The 16,354-nt window shown below is 42.4% G+C and overlaps 1 non-coding gene across 1 annotated transcript; it reads right to left on the reverse strand.

Annotated features, from left to right (window-relative positions):
* Positions 1–13,962: 13,962 nt before the first annotated feature.
* LOC115331427 lies at positions 13,963–15,993 on the reverse strand. The gene is made up of 5 exons (XR_006076519.1): positions 15,836–15,993; positions 15,075–15,280; positions 14,773–14,926; positions 14,367–14,516; positions 13,963–14,131 (listed from the first exon to the last, which is right to left on the reverse strand). It is a non-coding gene; the product is annotated as an uncharacterized LOC115331427 (transcript).
* Between the last annotated feature and the right edge of the window lie 361 nt (positions 15,994–16,354).

Here is a 16,354-nt window from a genome sequence, read left to right on the forward strand (position 1 = left end):
AAGCTTGCAGAGACAGCAAAGTGATGCTAGATGAAATCAAAGTTGGTGCACTTGAGTTCTTTCTTCAGTTGTTTCAGTGATGTAATGTCAATGAAAGTGTCAGGGAGGGCGTTGAACAAACACGGAACGTAGTAATCCCGAGTGCATTTACCGTACCTCGTCGAACAAACTGGCACTACAAAACGATGAACGCGACGAAGTATTCGGGGAGATTGAAATGGTGTTTTAAACTCATCTTTCCAAAAGCTACGGAGCACTACCGTTTGTATAAAAAGAGAACGCAAATTAGGCAATTGAAGACTTCGGAAAATATCATTGTTGCTGGAAAAATTCGAATTGTAAGCAACGCTTGTCAGGATTCCTTTCAATAAAGAATTAACTTTGAACTGCCAACGACCCGAACAGTTGCCAAACACCGTAACACCGTATCGAAGGATACTGTAAGCAAGAGCCTGGACGATTATTATTCTGATACCGATTGGCATAAAGAATTTAGTATTATAAAGCATACAAGACACAATCCGTAATTTGCTACAAATATATGACATATGTGTGTTCCAAGACATATCAAAATCGAAATGTACACCCAAGTATTTTACGTGATCGACAGACTGGATTGAAACACAATTGCATTGCGCACAACTGGAAGGGTGAAGCAAAAACTTTACTTGAGCCTGGCGTCTTTTAAGAGGGTTGTGAAAACATACCAGCTTTGTTTTAGAGCGGTTTATGTCTAGCAGATTATCGCCGAACCAATCCATTATATGAGAGGCGTTTATTTCGAGTGTGCGGAGTGAGTCAGAGAAATTAATATGACGTGACACAAGGAGAGTGTCATCGGCATATTGGTAAATTTTACACCCGTTGATAACCTGGGCCATGTCGTTCAGAAAAATATTGAAGAGTAGTTTGGTTTGGAATAATAATTTGGAATAAATAGTTTGGAATAATAATAATAATAATAATAATAATAATAATAATAATAATAATAATAATAATAATATATTTATTGCCTTTACGAAATGCAGAAGTTTGAAAGGGTCCGTGAGAGACTCTGTGGCTTGTGTGAAAAGGACCCACAAGACGTCGGTGGCTGGTTACCATGAAGCAAAACAACCGCAGTCAAATAATACAACCACCCCCACAACTAATGATAGTAAAAAGGTCCTACAAGAGCAAATATACAAAAGGCAGTACAAAAAAAAACAATATCGGGTTAAAAAACACACTCACACTCACTCAAACACAAGACACCCGTACGCTTTAGGGGATTATGCAACGAAGAAAAAAAGGAATACGCTTTGTCTGCAATAAGGGAACCGAGTCATTTTTTTCCTTACTTCTCGTATACAAGGGGAAATCACCTTCAGGAAGCTCATTAAAAATATCCCGAACACAGTAATCACGGGTTCTCGTCCCGTACCTCGTGAAACAGCGAGGATACTTAATACAGTTAGTCTTTCTCAGATTCCGAGACGGTTCGTTTAATAGCTTGAAATCGTGTGTCCGGTAGCAACGTAATATTATCGTTTGCCGAAGTAAAGAAAAAAAGTTCGGCATTTCAAGGTCATGAAAAAATTTCGCTATCTGAGAACGTGGAGTTGTACGCTGCGCTTTTTAGAATATTTTTCAACAGACTATTCACTCTTGCAGATGCCCCAGCCCCGCACAGTGTGCAAACACCGTAATCCCACACCTTGGAATGCTATAAGCTAGAGCATGAACAGTAATGTTTCTAACTTGAAATGGTACGAAAACTTCGAAATTCTACAATAAACGGGCGACTCTCCTTTAAGGGACACTAACAGGGTATTTATGCTCGCCGAGGTTTTCAGTTGTACGTGACATATGAGAGCTCAACTACCCAGAACAGAATTTGCGGCTCGAAATTCGGTTTCTTTCCGCCCGAAAACCGCCGATCAAGAACTGGCCGGTTCGAGTCTGGCTCACTCTCTTTTTCGCGGTCACGGGCCGTTTTCTAAGGTATCGATGCGACCACCAAATTCAATCAAAGTCGTGGGTCACTGAAAGCACACACACAATATTAAAAATAGAAAAAAATAAGAAACCCATTTTTTTGTGGCTTCTAACAAGCTGCAAATACGTGAAAGAAAAAAAAGTTCCACAGACAACCGGAAGCATCCTGTGCGTGCGTCGTTTCGCGTATCGTGGGACTCGCAGGGACGACGACGGCAGCGGACGACGGGCGTGGGACCTCTATTTCAGAACTGTCGTTCGCGGTACAGGCGAATTTTGTCTGCCTTTAAAAGAGAATTTTGGGACTGGTCAAAAGAATTGGTATTCATCCCGTACGACACGCCCGACCACCAAGCCGATTTGAACGAAGACGTCGCCGAGCCGTCGCTCCCTTCTTGTGGCTGAAGACATCGCTCGCGCAAACGTCAAGCGCGACATGTCTACTTCGAGTTGAATATGCACGCGTACGATTTCTTTTCTAGGTGAGAATATCGCCAATGCGTGGTGCATCCCGACTTCGACCCGGGAGTGCTTTTGCTAGAGGAAAATCGGCAGCAAACTTTCCAACTTACAGTTTATCGGATGAATTATTACTAAGGAAAGAAATACCCCAGTTTCGATATGCCCCAGTAGCTCAGTGAGAAAAACGTCGCCTTCACACGCAGTAGGACCGGGTTCGATCCCCCCTGGAACTTTTTTTTTTTTCAGATATTTTTTGATGTCTACAATTTTTTTTTTACAATTATTACTGAAGAAACAAAAAAAATATATAAGAAACAAAAGTTGTGGACGACACGTCGCTGAATTAAATGGTATGGGATTTCCTTTTTGACATCTGCGATCTCAATGTAATCACTTTTCACAAAATGCAAGGAGCATACAAATCAGGTAGCGTCCGCTTTTCGAGGTGCCCGTAAATGGTCTACAGGAATTGCAGCCAGCCATTGGTCCCAATCCCGTTGGTCTTTCGGAAACTCTGTCGCACAATGCCACTTCTGTTTCGGACGCGGGACATGTGAGCCAGCTCTTCACGCAACATATTGGGTGTATTCTTTTCGGAGCCAATCAAAATTCACCACGGGCACTCACTACTCTTCTCCAACTCCTCAATGTACAAAACAACTCATCTTGGAGTACAGAACAACGAGCGGAACAAGCATAACTGCAAAAGAATCCCACGGTGAACGGTTCCCATACGCCGCATGTCGTCTGCTACCGGGAAGGAGAAAAAAAAATGCACGGTCGGGTGTAGCCATAGAGTTATTATAATGTACGCTAGAGGTTCAACTGGCGCTAGTGTCTATGCGACTTCCGTGACGCATATTGAAGCAGACAGCAACCAGTCTACTTTTGCGGTGCTCCTGTGCATTTCTATGGGAAAACGCGCGTGCATTTTGTCTCTTCGCCGGAAAATAACACGGAACATTTGGTTATTTGGGTCGTACCGAACAGCATGTACCTTGATTTACACTGTAAAAGTGTAATTGCTTTAGTTAGAACATTTTTCTTCATCGGTGAAGGATGTTTAACTTCGCTGCATTTCAGGCCCAAACTGTGTTCTGCAGCAGGTGTGTAAGAACAAGCGACGATTCAAAGCAAAATTACAATCGAAACGAATATAGAGTATGTTCAAGGTTCGCCAGCATTCCGGTGACGCTTGTATATTGATCACATGCCAGTCCTGTCACTATATGAAAATGATCCCGTCATGCATGAGCGGATAAAAACCTTCAAAACGTAGATTATAAAGTCCGTGGACTATGAAGGATGTCTCTTCGTATTGTTTTCTCTGCCGGGCAGCTTTTATCGCGCACTTGTCTCAAAGATATCGAGCGCGCGGGTGATATTTTGAACGTAGAACAAGCAGGCCTCGCACAGGGTAGAAAGAATGAAGCGGTATACTTATTTAAAATCGGAATAGATTAGGTGGCCTTCAATTTATTTTGATTGTACATGACTAGCTGCGAGTTACTGATCCAGTGTTACTGCGCAGTTATTGCCGCCGCTCTTGATTTTCCAGATGTCCTCCGTTCGTTTGGCATCTATATCCCCCATGCTGGAAATCGCCGACGCCGCGTTCCCGCTAACAGTGTCCGACAGTGCACATAAATGCACATACGAAGCCGTTTTAGCACCGTTTTTAATGCGATGAATTCGAGAGAAAAACGCCGTAACTGACCATTTCTTTCGTCGGCCTGACTGGGAAATGTTCCAAACTACCTAGTACGTACGAATTATTTGGGATATTTGCTCTTATGATCGAGCGCAGGGAGAAAATGCACTCACTTTTCCCCATAGAAATGCATTACCGGAAGTCAATTTTCGACTGGTTGCTGTCTGCTTCAATTTACGTCTGCCCACTAGCGCCACTTGAACCTCTAGCGTACATTATAATAACTCTATGGGTGTAGCCACGTGACTTCCGCCACTCACTCCCTTCTCTCCACTTCTCCGACCTCCGTCGGGTTTCGGTTTCGGTTTCGAGCAGTTGCGTCTTTTGGCTTTATTAAAACAAATACGCTACTCTGTTGCAAAATATTAATTGGGTAGTCCTCCGACACCATAATGAAGCGCCTGGCAAAAAATAAAAAAAAAATTTTGGGGGTGTCAGTGTTCCTTTAAAGCACCACATATACATTGTGACGGTTTATTATTCGACCGATCGACGTGTTTCTTTTTGGCTCGCTAGCTCGAGAGCCCGCTTCTCGTTTTCCTCCTTTCCTCATGCGTATTGCTACAATATGCCAATTGACTATTCCAGTTGGCATATGTCCACCAGTTGGAATAGTCAATTATTGATATTATACGCAATGAACTTTAATCCGGCCTAATTGCCATTTGGTGACCTCTTGATTATTTCGAGTTGCCATTATAAACTCTATTATAAACTCATTTCACAAAACTATTGCTGTTTTAACTACTTCGAGTTACTTTTGACCCAACTGACTATGATTTGGCCTAATAGACATTGTGATGAATGTTTGAATTACTTTTTTTCTATTCAACAAATTGATTTATGATGAGCCTACTAGACATGGCTATTCCAGTTCTGTTTACCTTGAGTTAATATTGACCAAACTAACTTTAATTCAGCCTAATTGGCATTTTGGCGACTTTTTCGATTAATGAGCAAATATTAAACCATTTGACTTATTATAAGCTCGAGTGACAATATGATTACTTGTATGATTACTTAGAGTTTCTCAAAATAATCAAAAAGACTAATATTAAGGTCAATAGCGCTCATAGTAGATCATTTGGTGCTATAATAGCTTCGAGTAATCAAGAATCGCCAAAGCATCAAATAGGCCAAATTAAAGCTCATTGCGTCAACGGTAACCCAAATTAATCAAAATAGTAATCATAATGTCAATTACGCTTAAAATAAATCTATTGGTTTAATATTTGCTCAAAATATTTGAGTCATTGCAATGCTCGTTTGGCCGAATTAAAGTACATTGTATCAAAAGTAACTGGAAGTAATCAAAAGTCTTTCATGTGAAGTGACCTCAGTATTGATCAATTGGTGGTATTAATACCTCAAAATATTTAAGAGTCACAAAGGTGTCAGATAGGCCAAATTAAGGTCCACTGAGTCATTAGTAGCCCAAATAATTAAAAGAGTAATCATAACGTAAATAAAGCTCATAATAAATCAATCGGTTGAAAAAGTAATAAAAAGTGAAAACCGTTTACAACTCCCTGTAACACCGAATTAGAGCGCAGCTCTTGAGGAGGAGGAGGGAAGGGCACTGGGGGGTGAAGTGACCTGGGGGGGTCACGTGACCTTGGGGAGTCACGTGACCATGCCGATGATGTCATCAGTGACGTCACTGATGACGTCATCAGTGACGATGACGATGCGGACTCCGATGACGTCATCAGCGATGATGACGATGACGATGCGGATGTCGGTGACGTCATCAGTGACGTCACTGATGACGTCATCTGTGATGATGACAATGACGATGCGGATGCCCCCCGAAGCCACGTGACACCCCCAGGTCACGTGACCTCCCCGATGACGTCATCGTCACTGATGACGTCACCGGCATCCGCATCGTCATCGTCATCATCACTGATGACGTCATCAGTGACGTCACTGATGACCTCACCGGCATCCGCATCGTCATCGTCATCATCACTGATGACGTCATCAGTGACGTCACTGATGACGTCACCGGCATCCGCATCGTCATCGTCATCATCACTGATGACGTCATCAGTGACGTCACCGGCACCCGCATCGTCATCGTCATCATCACTAATGACGATGACGATGCGGATACCGGTGACGTCATCGATGACATCATCGGGGAGGTCACGTGACCTCGGCGGGGTTCACGTGACCCTGGGGGTGGTCACGTGACCTGGGGGTGTCACGTGACTTCAAGGGGGTCACATGACTTTGGGTGTCACGTGACCTTGGGGTGACCTTGGGGGTCACGTGACCTTGTGATGACTTTGGGGGCCACGTGACCTTGGGGGCCACGTGACCTTGGGATGACCTTGGTTACGCCGACGCCGACGCCGACAGCGACGGCGACGGCGACGCCGACGGCAACGCCGACGCCGCTCAAGCCGGGAACGGGCCCCTAAGTGCTGCGCTCTAAAACATCACGATGTCATTTAGGCCAAATTGAATTCCACTGTCAAAATTGACTTGGGGTAATCAAAAAAGTAATAGTAATGTGAGTTGAGCCCATAATAGATCAAATGGTTGAAACATAATTCGAAGTAATAAAGAGAGCCACCAAAATGTCGATTAGGTCAAACTAAAGTCCATTGGGTCAATAGAAACTTGGAGTTATCAAAAGTGTAATCATAATGTCAATGGAGTTCATAATAAATCGTTTCGGACAATGAGCTGCTGTAAATGAAGTATGTTCCTACCTTCCTACCACAAGTAATGGAAAAATATTAAAATGTTATTTTGGCCGAATTAAAGTCCATTAGACTAAAAGTAACTCGAAGTCAGACAAAAAAGTGATAATGATTCGAATTGAGCTGAGTTTGCTTTATAATAACTCGGAGTATTCAAGACAATCGGCGATATCTCACTTAAACTTATATAAGGCTCATTGAAATAATAGTAACTCAAAGTAATCAAAATAGTATTCATAACGTCAACTAAAGGGATTGTCCGGTGATATCCGGGAGTTACTCAGTTTTTGCGCTCCTCACGTAGAGAGGGCCTAAATATATTTGTTTTTTATTTAAATTTTGTGTTACTTAAAAATAATTAGAAAAAACCGTCGAAGTTAAAGTTTAGTTCTTTTTTTTCGCATTAATATTTGACGTACACGAAAGGCCTGCGGTCAATTTATGGTAATTCCTAGATATTTGAACGGAGTTATGAATGCTTTTATTCCAACGGAAATAAATGCTACTGAGGACATGATAAGTCTATTTTCACTTTCTGGTTACAATCGTTTCGCCTTTACAAGACCATATGGAAAGGGAGGAAAAAATATGCGCGTACTTGAAAAGTAGTTGGTGTACAACTCAGGGGCTGAGATAGCGATGACGCATGCGAAATATGCTTATCTGCATATTAGCCTGCCAAAATTTTGCAGTGGGCAGGATAGCAATGCATCGCCCTCCGTCCAGCAAGGCCAATTTATTTCTTGAAGAACTTTCAAACGTACTATCGGAATTCAGCTCGACCGGTCACTTGTGTTTTGTGGGCGACTTCAACCGAAATATCATGGATTCATCACGACAAATCGTGTATGATTATTTAAACCTTTTGGCAACTCATGGCATCAAGAGTAAAAGCGGCTGTGATATTAGAAAAACTAGTAGATCATTATTATATAGCCTGCCAGGTTACAACGAGCCACAAGGGCAAGGACTCTAATACGACGAAAACTGAAATAACTATTACTGATCAAAGGCAGTTTGATAGAAAGTTAAGACTACGACTGGAATAATCTTCTCATCTCTGCGGAAGCATCAGTGCTCTATGATACAGTAGTAGAATTTTTATTGCACTTTTCTTCCGCGTGTAAACAAAGAGTTATTATTACAAGGCGTAAGAAAGACCACAAATAGTTTTGTTGTTTCCAACAGGATTTTATATTTTTGCAAGCAGTGACTTTACAGACGCGGACACTGCTTATTTTGAAAAAAATTTGAAGACAATTTGCACTTTTTCTCAGAGCGGAATTTAACTTTTACAAACGTAGCCAGGACCATTCAAGACAGGCAATTAGGTGTTGCTTGGTCGCTACGTAGGTAAAACATTCGTTTAACCGGCAGGGGAAACCGCGCCACCAGTTGGCTGTACCCAATTTTTGGTAGTTCCCCAATTTCGCACAGTTTCCCTTCAACATGCTTGATTCACTGCTTGACCCTTGGGGCAACACTCAACTGTTTGGTATTTTATTTGTTGAGATACTGCAGGCCTAACGTAGGCTCAGGCAGGGTACAAGCAATGAAGAAAAACAATACGGCGCTGCGCACACAGCATAGATTCAATACTTAAAATCAAGATACGGAAATTATTCAATACAAGGATAAAAAAATATTGTAGCAGTGCAGTCACAACACTCGCTTGAATAAGCGAGGCTTAATTTGCACTGCACATGAAAAAGAGTTTCGATCATGAAAATGCTGAGCCAGGCTATCAGCGAACAACTGCGATTCGGTGTAGCTGTAGAGTGCAACGTGAAGGGGCGTTGTCTTGACGTTAACCCCGGACCTTTCTGGCAATAACAAACAATTCTGTCAAAAAAAAATCATTTTATTCTCGCTGCCTGTAGACGATGCACACATCATACAATAACAAGTTTTAAACGTGCATAGTACTCCTGTGCGAAACATATTGTATTAGAAGAAGCAAACGCCGCAAAATAAATTTACGAAGGTACAAGCTGCTGCAAAGGGGATTTTTGGCAATCACAAATTTTTTGCGTTCTTTTTTTATTCGTTTTCTTCTTTCAAGTTCGGGACCGCGTTCTCGGAATCGAATATAAAAGCCGGGTTTCAGGCGCCTGCTTCCTAAGCTACTATTGGCGAGACATTTCTCATGCAATCGTCTGTTACTTGGAGCGCGCCAACATTCTGGAATATAAATAAATCACCGAACTTGGCACACGTCACACTATAATCGCCACTTCCAGCGTCTTGACGCCAAGAACGCCTTACTTAAATTCTCTTTAAAATGTCCACGTCTTTACTTTTTGTTAGAATGCTTCTACCTTGCTTTTAGTTCTACAAGTCCTTGAATACTTTGACGAACCTGCGATATTCCGTTTATATGCCTTTTTATACATAGAATGGGCTTCAATGTACCTCCAAGTTAGTAAAATCGTTTTTTTCACGTGCTTCAAATACGACTGTCGTGTTCGGGTCTGTTTTATACTCAATGCTTGTCCTGAAGATTGAACTTCCCTCTGAATCAGTTATTTTTGTTAGCATTCGAAATGTGGGCAGCTTTCGGCTTTAAACTTTAGTTCTTGGTGTGTGTATTATTTTCTGTGTGTATTTATTTTCGTACAAGTGCCAACACAGACCCATAGGTTGTACCTGAACACTGTAATAAACGCTGATTTATTGATTATTATTGTTACTATTACTTGTTTTATAATAATAGTAATATCTTCAAATCCTGTCGAAACATTTCTTATCGCAGATTATTCTTCCAATCTCATTCGGATGCGCGTATATCTTTGTATCTGGTAAATGAGCTCGTGAACACCAAAGTTGTTTCATTGACGATACATTAAGACGACATTTTGGTGATAATTTGCAATTGCTTGTACAGGATTCTAACGTTTTCTTTGAAACGTTTTCTGGTTAGGCGAGATATAGCCTTGATGCAGTTGATAACCTTGTCCCCCCCTCGGCGTTGCTTCCTCTTATCAAAAAAAACTAATTATATTTAGTTTTATGTTACTGTAAGTACAAGCAGTCGGAATTACGTCCTTCTATTTATGTTGACTGGTTTAATATGTTTTTATACAAAGGTGGTGCAAGAAACAACATTGCAAACTATCGCCCAATTTCTCTCTTGCAAGTCACTGCTCAGATACTCAAAATACATGTGTTTAGTGTAATGATATCTTCCTTAGACAAAATGTAATATATTATTTCCGACTCAATGGCTTTCTGCAAGGCAAATGGACTCAACCTTTTCTAGAATACATTCCAGATTACCTATATTCAGCGTTCGATCACAATCTTATTACCTCCGCACTATTCTTAGGCCGAAAGCCTTCGACACAGTAAGCCACAAGATACTGTTGAAGAAACAATAGAGCCTAGGATTTAGTTTCAGTTTATGTTCTTCCCGAAAACTATCTTTCTCGTTGCTCTCAACTGGCGTCCGAGTCTGGTTTTCAGAGTTTTTGGACTGAACTAAAAGTCGGAATACCACAAGGGTCCATTACGTCCCCTCTTGTGCTTGATATGTTTGTCAATGAAATCACTACCATAATACCGTGATGTAAGCTTTACCAACATGCTGACGACACTGTAATTATTGCCAACACATCAATTATGCAATTTTCATCTGCCAGTTGAAATCTCACGGGATTTCAATAATGAACTAGTTAAAAAAAGCCTCGTTGAAATAATTCTTAAAAAGACGAAACTAGTATGATTCGTAATTCACTGAAAACAGTCACTCTCAACATCCCATTAATTCTGCACCCTTCTTCTGTCATCAATGCGCCTGCATTCCGGTAGCATCTACAGATAGTGTAAAAAAACTGGCATATGTTTTGATAGTGCTCTTAAATTTGATTTTCATTTTACATATATCTGAAGAAAAAAAACTGAGAAGCGCTTGTTGTCTTTTATATAATACAAGATATTGTTCCCGTATCTCCTCGAAGGATAAATGCTGATTCGCTTGCCAATAGCGTCTTTCGCTACTGTATAACCGTTTTCGGCAATTATTCCGAATTTTGAAAAACTGAAGTAGATTGTGACATCAAAGCCATCCTCAAAGGTGTTTTGTATAAACTTGACATACTGCCTTACATAAAAATGTTCGATTATTTGCAACTGCCTAACTTCAAACCCTTTCTTTGCCAGCTAGCTTTTGTTCTTTGTTAAACGGGTGGGCAATTTCAATTGCTTTCAGTAGGTGGAAACTATATCCTTTGGGCTTCCTTGTGCGGGAGCCCCCCCCCCCTCTCCCCCCCCCCCCCCCCCCACCAAAAAAAAACAAAAAAACTCCGTACACAGAATATTCTTGACGAGCTCTTTCTCCTACTGGTCGAGAACTCGTCGTTTGGATCCCACTCAATTTTTTTAAGCACTTGCTCTTTACATTTCTTGAGCTTAATTGCGTGCCTTTGGAGTGCATTTTTGGGTGCCCCGAACGCTTTTGCTGCAGCGCAAATAGTTTGGCGCTGCTGATGCACACATTCAAGTGCTCTCTTTGTGTCATTCTCGTAGGAAGAAAGCAAAACGTGGTCCTCGACGGTCTGAGCTCGTCAAATGTAAGCGTCTTATCGGGTGTCCCTCAGGGATCTGTCCTCGGTCCCCTTCTTCTATTGATATACATAAATGATTTAGCTGTGAATATTTCTTCAACTATATGCCGATGACTGCTGTGTTTACCGTGACATCACATGCGAAGAGGACTATGAGCTTTTGCAGAATGACCTAGTAAAGAATGCCCCTCCCTGAGGGTCAGGTTGTTTTGTCGCGGTCCTTCGTAGAAGTCGTAGGTCAGGGCCGGGCGATCGTGGACTGCCGCACTGGATGGTTGCTTCGGTGCTTGTTGGTGGTGGCGGAGCCTAGAGGAAAGACGCTCAAAGTCGGGAGCAACGATTGATAAAAACAAATATATTAAAACAACAACGGCAAACTTTGTTACAGGACTCTACTGTCCGCTCACGGCAGTAGAAATACGAAAAACGCGCCTCGGCGCAAAGTGCTCGCCGCGCACGGCGAGGCTCAAAGAAACTGCAGCTCGCTCGCGATAAAGGTACGCGGACCGGCGAACCGCGGGAGATAACTTGCTCCGCGCACGGGCTTGTTCAAACTCAACGTTTTCTCGCCAGCGTGGTCGAGAAAACTCCCCGCTGACACAGGGCCTGTCCAATCAGGACAATTATACAATTCTATTGGCCCCAGTGCAAGCGGGTCCTCTCCCAATCACACACTCTAAGCCCGGTCCCACTTAGTAAGAGGGAAATTTCTTCGATTTTTTTCCCACTTAACTTTAAGGTAAATTTGGTACGATGCTGAGCGGACAGTAAGTGGCGCTCATCCAAAGTTTTTTAGATGCGTTGTAAACAATATGTTAGCGGTGCAATTTTCCGATTGTGGGTAAATTGGGCTATGGCCGCTACACGACGTACTGATTATCGTCGGCCACAATATTCCATGAGCATTACGCTAATCGAAGCGTTCGTGACAAATGGACCATATGCAAAAAAAACAGCCTCCATTCACGACCGATGTTTTCACAGGGTCCATACGGCGTGCAAGTTAGTCTGCACTTCGTGCAGCTTGCGAGTTTGTTTCTTCCTCGAATGCGCTGCTGTACACCTCGCCTCAATCAATAACGGCACGCGCTTTTGTGCTCATCGCCCGTTCCTTTTTTTATTTATTTACCTTTCCCGTACACGAGACATATTTTGGTGCACTTGCATGTCGTTGTCGTGACAGACTTATTGTTATGAACACATGTTTCCGAATCGTCTACTCGTGTCGAGCGTATTAAATTCCTTGTGTTCTTCCAGAGCTGTGCTGTTTGACGTTCGCTCGCTTCGTTAGACCACACATCCGATGGTATCCTCTCAAAACGGGTACCTTTTCTTTTTTCACTCATTGCACGCTATAAAATTTCAATCATGATTCTAGCAAGTCATACAAGTTCCTACCTCTTTTGGATGCACATGCATTTCGTTTGCAAAGGGTTAGTTGATATGAAAACAAATAAAAAGAACAATTCGCAAATAGTTTCATATCGCTTATTCCCAACAGGTTTAATCTGTTATTTTCAATAGGTGTTCCTGTGAAGAGTGCAAAACCATGACCACCGAAGAGGAGAGCATATGCTGCCAGGAGGTGGTAGAAATCGCGAAACAATTGAAAAATAACGAATTTGTGACGAAGAAGGCAATATTTAAACAAGCCTGCCTTAACAAGACTCTGCTGACATCGCCTTGGCAAGCAGGAGGCACGACGGGTACAGACCCTGTTATCCGAACGACAGGTGAGTATACCAGTATGGGAGTATTACATATTTATTTCAAAAAAGCAATCACTGTTTCGTTCTTTTCAAGAAAAAGCAATTATTTAGAACAACTTGTACAGTGAAAGGTGCTCTTTGCATCAAATTAGGGAGTGGGTGCAGGGCACAGACCTTGTCAGATCACAATGCAAAAAAAAAAATTATGCCACAGTGTACAAAAAGAATCCACTCAAAATCCCATTTTTGTCTTTCTAGGCAGATGCGAAACATTGCTACAGGCAGTTTGTGCTCCTAACATGGAAGCGTCTCGGCAACAAAAATAGACGGATCCTTCCAAGCTGGGTCGTCAACAAGGTCCGAAAGAAGTTTTCATCAAAGGACCAAGCTTACGCCGGGTTTCGGCACGTGTACGACCCCCCCCCCCCCCCCCCCCAATCCAAGGCAGGAACACGTTTTCAATTGCTTGAAGTTTATAGAGAAAAATATTCCCGATTAGGAAAGGCAGAACATGTGCATAATAAATGTGAACCTTTCCTAATTTACGAACAGGATTGAAGCAAAGTTACACGGAAAAAAAAGGCCACACTGGTCCCAATCAGAAAGAAAAGCTGGTGTACGAAAAAAAAAAACATCCCTCGTGCAACAACTGGACGAGATGATGCGACGTTGCAGGGCTTGTAGGTTGAGAATCCTGGAGTCGGGTGCCCAGTGAACCGAGGGTACCCCAGAATAGGGAACAGAAAAAGTGGGAATACGAACAGTAAGCTTACTGGGGCAAATCAATAAAAGCTCCCAAATGTGATATGTAGTCTCATATAAAACAATCCTTATTTGTTGAACCTTGTTTTATGCCTTTCTATCAGCTCCGCCTTCGGAACTTTCTTCGCAGAGCTGCAGAGTTGTGGTAGATCCTCGAAAGGCGTGATCAGGATGAGGCCTCGAGTTTTCAACTGGGCCCCATCCCTGACCACATCAAGGAGCCTCCTGACATAGTCTCTAACAAAATAGTTCAAAATAATAAAATTTAGTTAATGTGCAAAGTGTGAAAACGTCTGCGTATAACTTTTCAGATTTACATAATCACCTTGACTTCAATGAATGCTATAAATATTTTAAATGTTGCTGCACCACCACACTTCAGTACCAGTAGCCCCTTTTGCTTTTAGTTTGTAATCTTGAATTAAAACTGTGCAATCAAGCTAAATAAACATAAAAGCTGTTTGATGCGTACCATATGTTCGTCCCTCTTTTTTTTTTGACTGCCACTGGTTCCCCTCCATTGGCCTTGGGGTGCTTCACGTCATAGCACTTGTCACCCTCCTCTGTCGACGCTTGAAGTCGGTTGCCATTTTCGTTGAAATGGAGGACTGCAAGCTGGGGTCTGAAGAGAAATAATGATTTTGCAGAGATAATTGTAGAGATGATGAGAAACAACGATTTTTCAGAGATAAGTGTCAAGGTGATCTCGCACCAACTTCCTGCTAGGATGACCGCGACATGTGCAGAAATAGCAGTGTATAAATGTTTTTATTTGTATTTCTCACCAATGCCTTATTTAAAAATATGAATCAATTATTAGTTGAAAATAACACCATTGGAGGCTGCCACATGAAAAGATCTTGCGTGTTACAACTCACCTTGCCGTCATCCCCTTGTACGAGTATTGGTATAACTTGGGACAGAAGTTCTTCCAGAGCCCATGAAACGCCTCCACGGTGAATGTCTGGTAGCGCGTGGAGAGTTTCGACAAGTCGGCCAGCAGATATCGCATGGTTACGATGGTTTGAATCTTTTTGAAGGCCACAGAGTCTGGAGTGAGCGCAATTGTGAGAGAAAAGACGGCTAGGGAAGGATGGTAAAGCGATCAGAAAGGATGAGTAGTAGTCAAGATTTGATACGTACCATCCAACAGCTAGCCAATCTCTGGGCTCAAGCTCCCCGTGGGTACAGGAGGAAAATCGGGCATCCGTGTGGTTGTGGATGTCACGAATGTGGTTTAGAACGGACAGCCACTGACAATCGGGTCCGGATTTCCCTGGCTGGAAGCAGCCGCCCAGCATAGGTGGTTCTGCACTGGACTTCTCTAGAGCGCAAGCTCGGCACACGTGGGGCTCCTCATGGTCGCGACAAGGTCTTTCTTGATGCCTGAGAATAAGAATATGCGTTTCTGAGAACAGCAGCACTTTATTCAGCTAAATGAGGAATTACAGAAGTTGTAATTCTTGTTTATCAACAAGAATACTATTTGTACAGCCCGTTAATGTTTGAACGCTTCATCACGATTCATTTTCGAATAACTCTGTAGGCAAGCACACCAGACTGCAGCATGATGAGACTTTAAAGAGGAAGCGGGCCACAGTGGATAGACTTCAGAGTATGGAATAAATATCGACCTACAATAATGAGATAAATATAACAAATCTGCCTCTTCGACACTACCTTGTGACCTTTGTTCAAGCTTTATATTTGGGCTTAGCGAACTCGGGCATGCTGGCTGCGCATAGTTCCAGAGGTTTTTTTACAGCTTGCCACTTGTATGTTTCAGCCATCTGTGATTCAAAATTTTCAGCCAGCACACGCACTGTATTAAAGAGTTGTTTTAATTGCAATATTTTGTGTCCCATTAGCTACTGATTTATTTTACAAAAGAAAGGCAGCTCTGGAGATTCAGACACATATTCCAAAACAGGCAAACGGCACATTTCAAAACGTGCCACATGTCGAACTCATGGCGAATCTCAGACTTTAACTTCTTTATGAAGGCTTTGCCTTGTACATGACGGTCGGTGACGAGGAGCTTCACGGTGATGCTTTCGCCTCCAAAACGCTGAGCTTTTCTTAAGCCCCTCCAGCCCCATACGACCACTGCCGCCCACCTCATTAGACTGTCAAGTGAAAACACATTACATTAGGCACTACACAGATAAAGTAGCCTATCAGTATTTGGAATGAGAGGTTCATAATTTCAATTTCGCTAGTACAATCAACATTAGACACTCTTCTTAAAGGTTTGCCTAAATGCATGTAACCAACTAAACTGGTGCTCAGAGGGCTCCATTCATACCTGCACAAGTTCGAAATGAACAATCTTTGTGGTCTCGAGATCCAGCACAGAGTATGTGCCGAACCTGGCGCTGAACCCCGGCGAATCCGCCCGACCATCCCCGGCCAGCCTTAGGGCATTGGCCCTTGCCTCTTCCAGCAAAGAAGGCTGTTCTT

Source organism: Ixodes scapularis, unplaced genomic scaffold (genome assembly GCF_016920785.2).
Source record: "Ixodes scapularis isolate PalLabHiFi unplaced genomic scaffold, ASM1692078v2 PGA_scaffold6__148_contigs__length_123643588, whole genome shotgun sequence".
Taxonomy (NCBI): Eukaryota; Metazoa; Arthropoda; class Arachnida; order Ixodida; family Ixodidae; genus Ixodes; species Ixodes scapularis.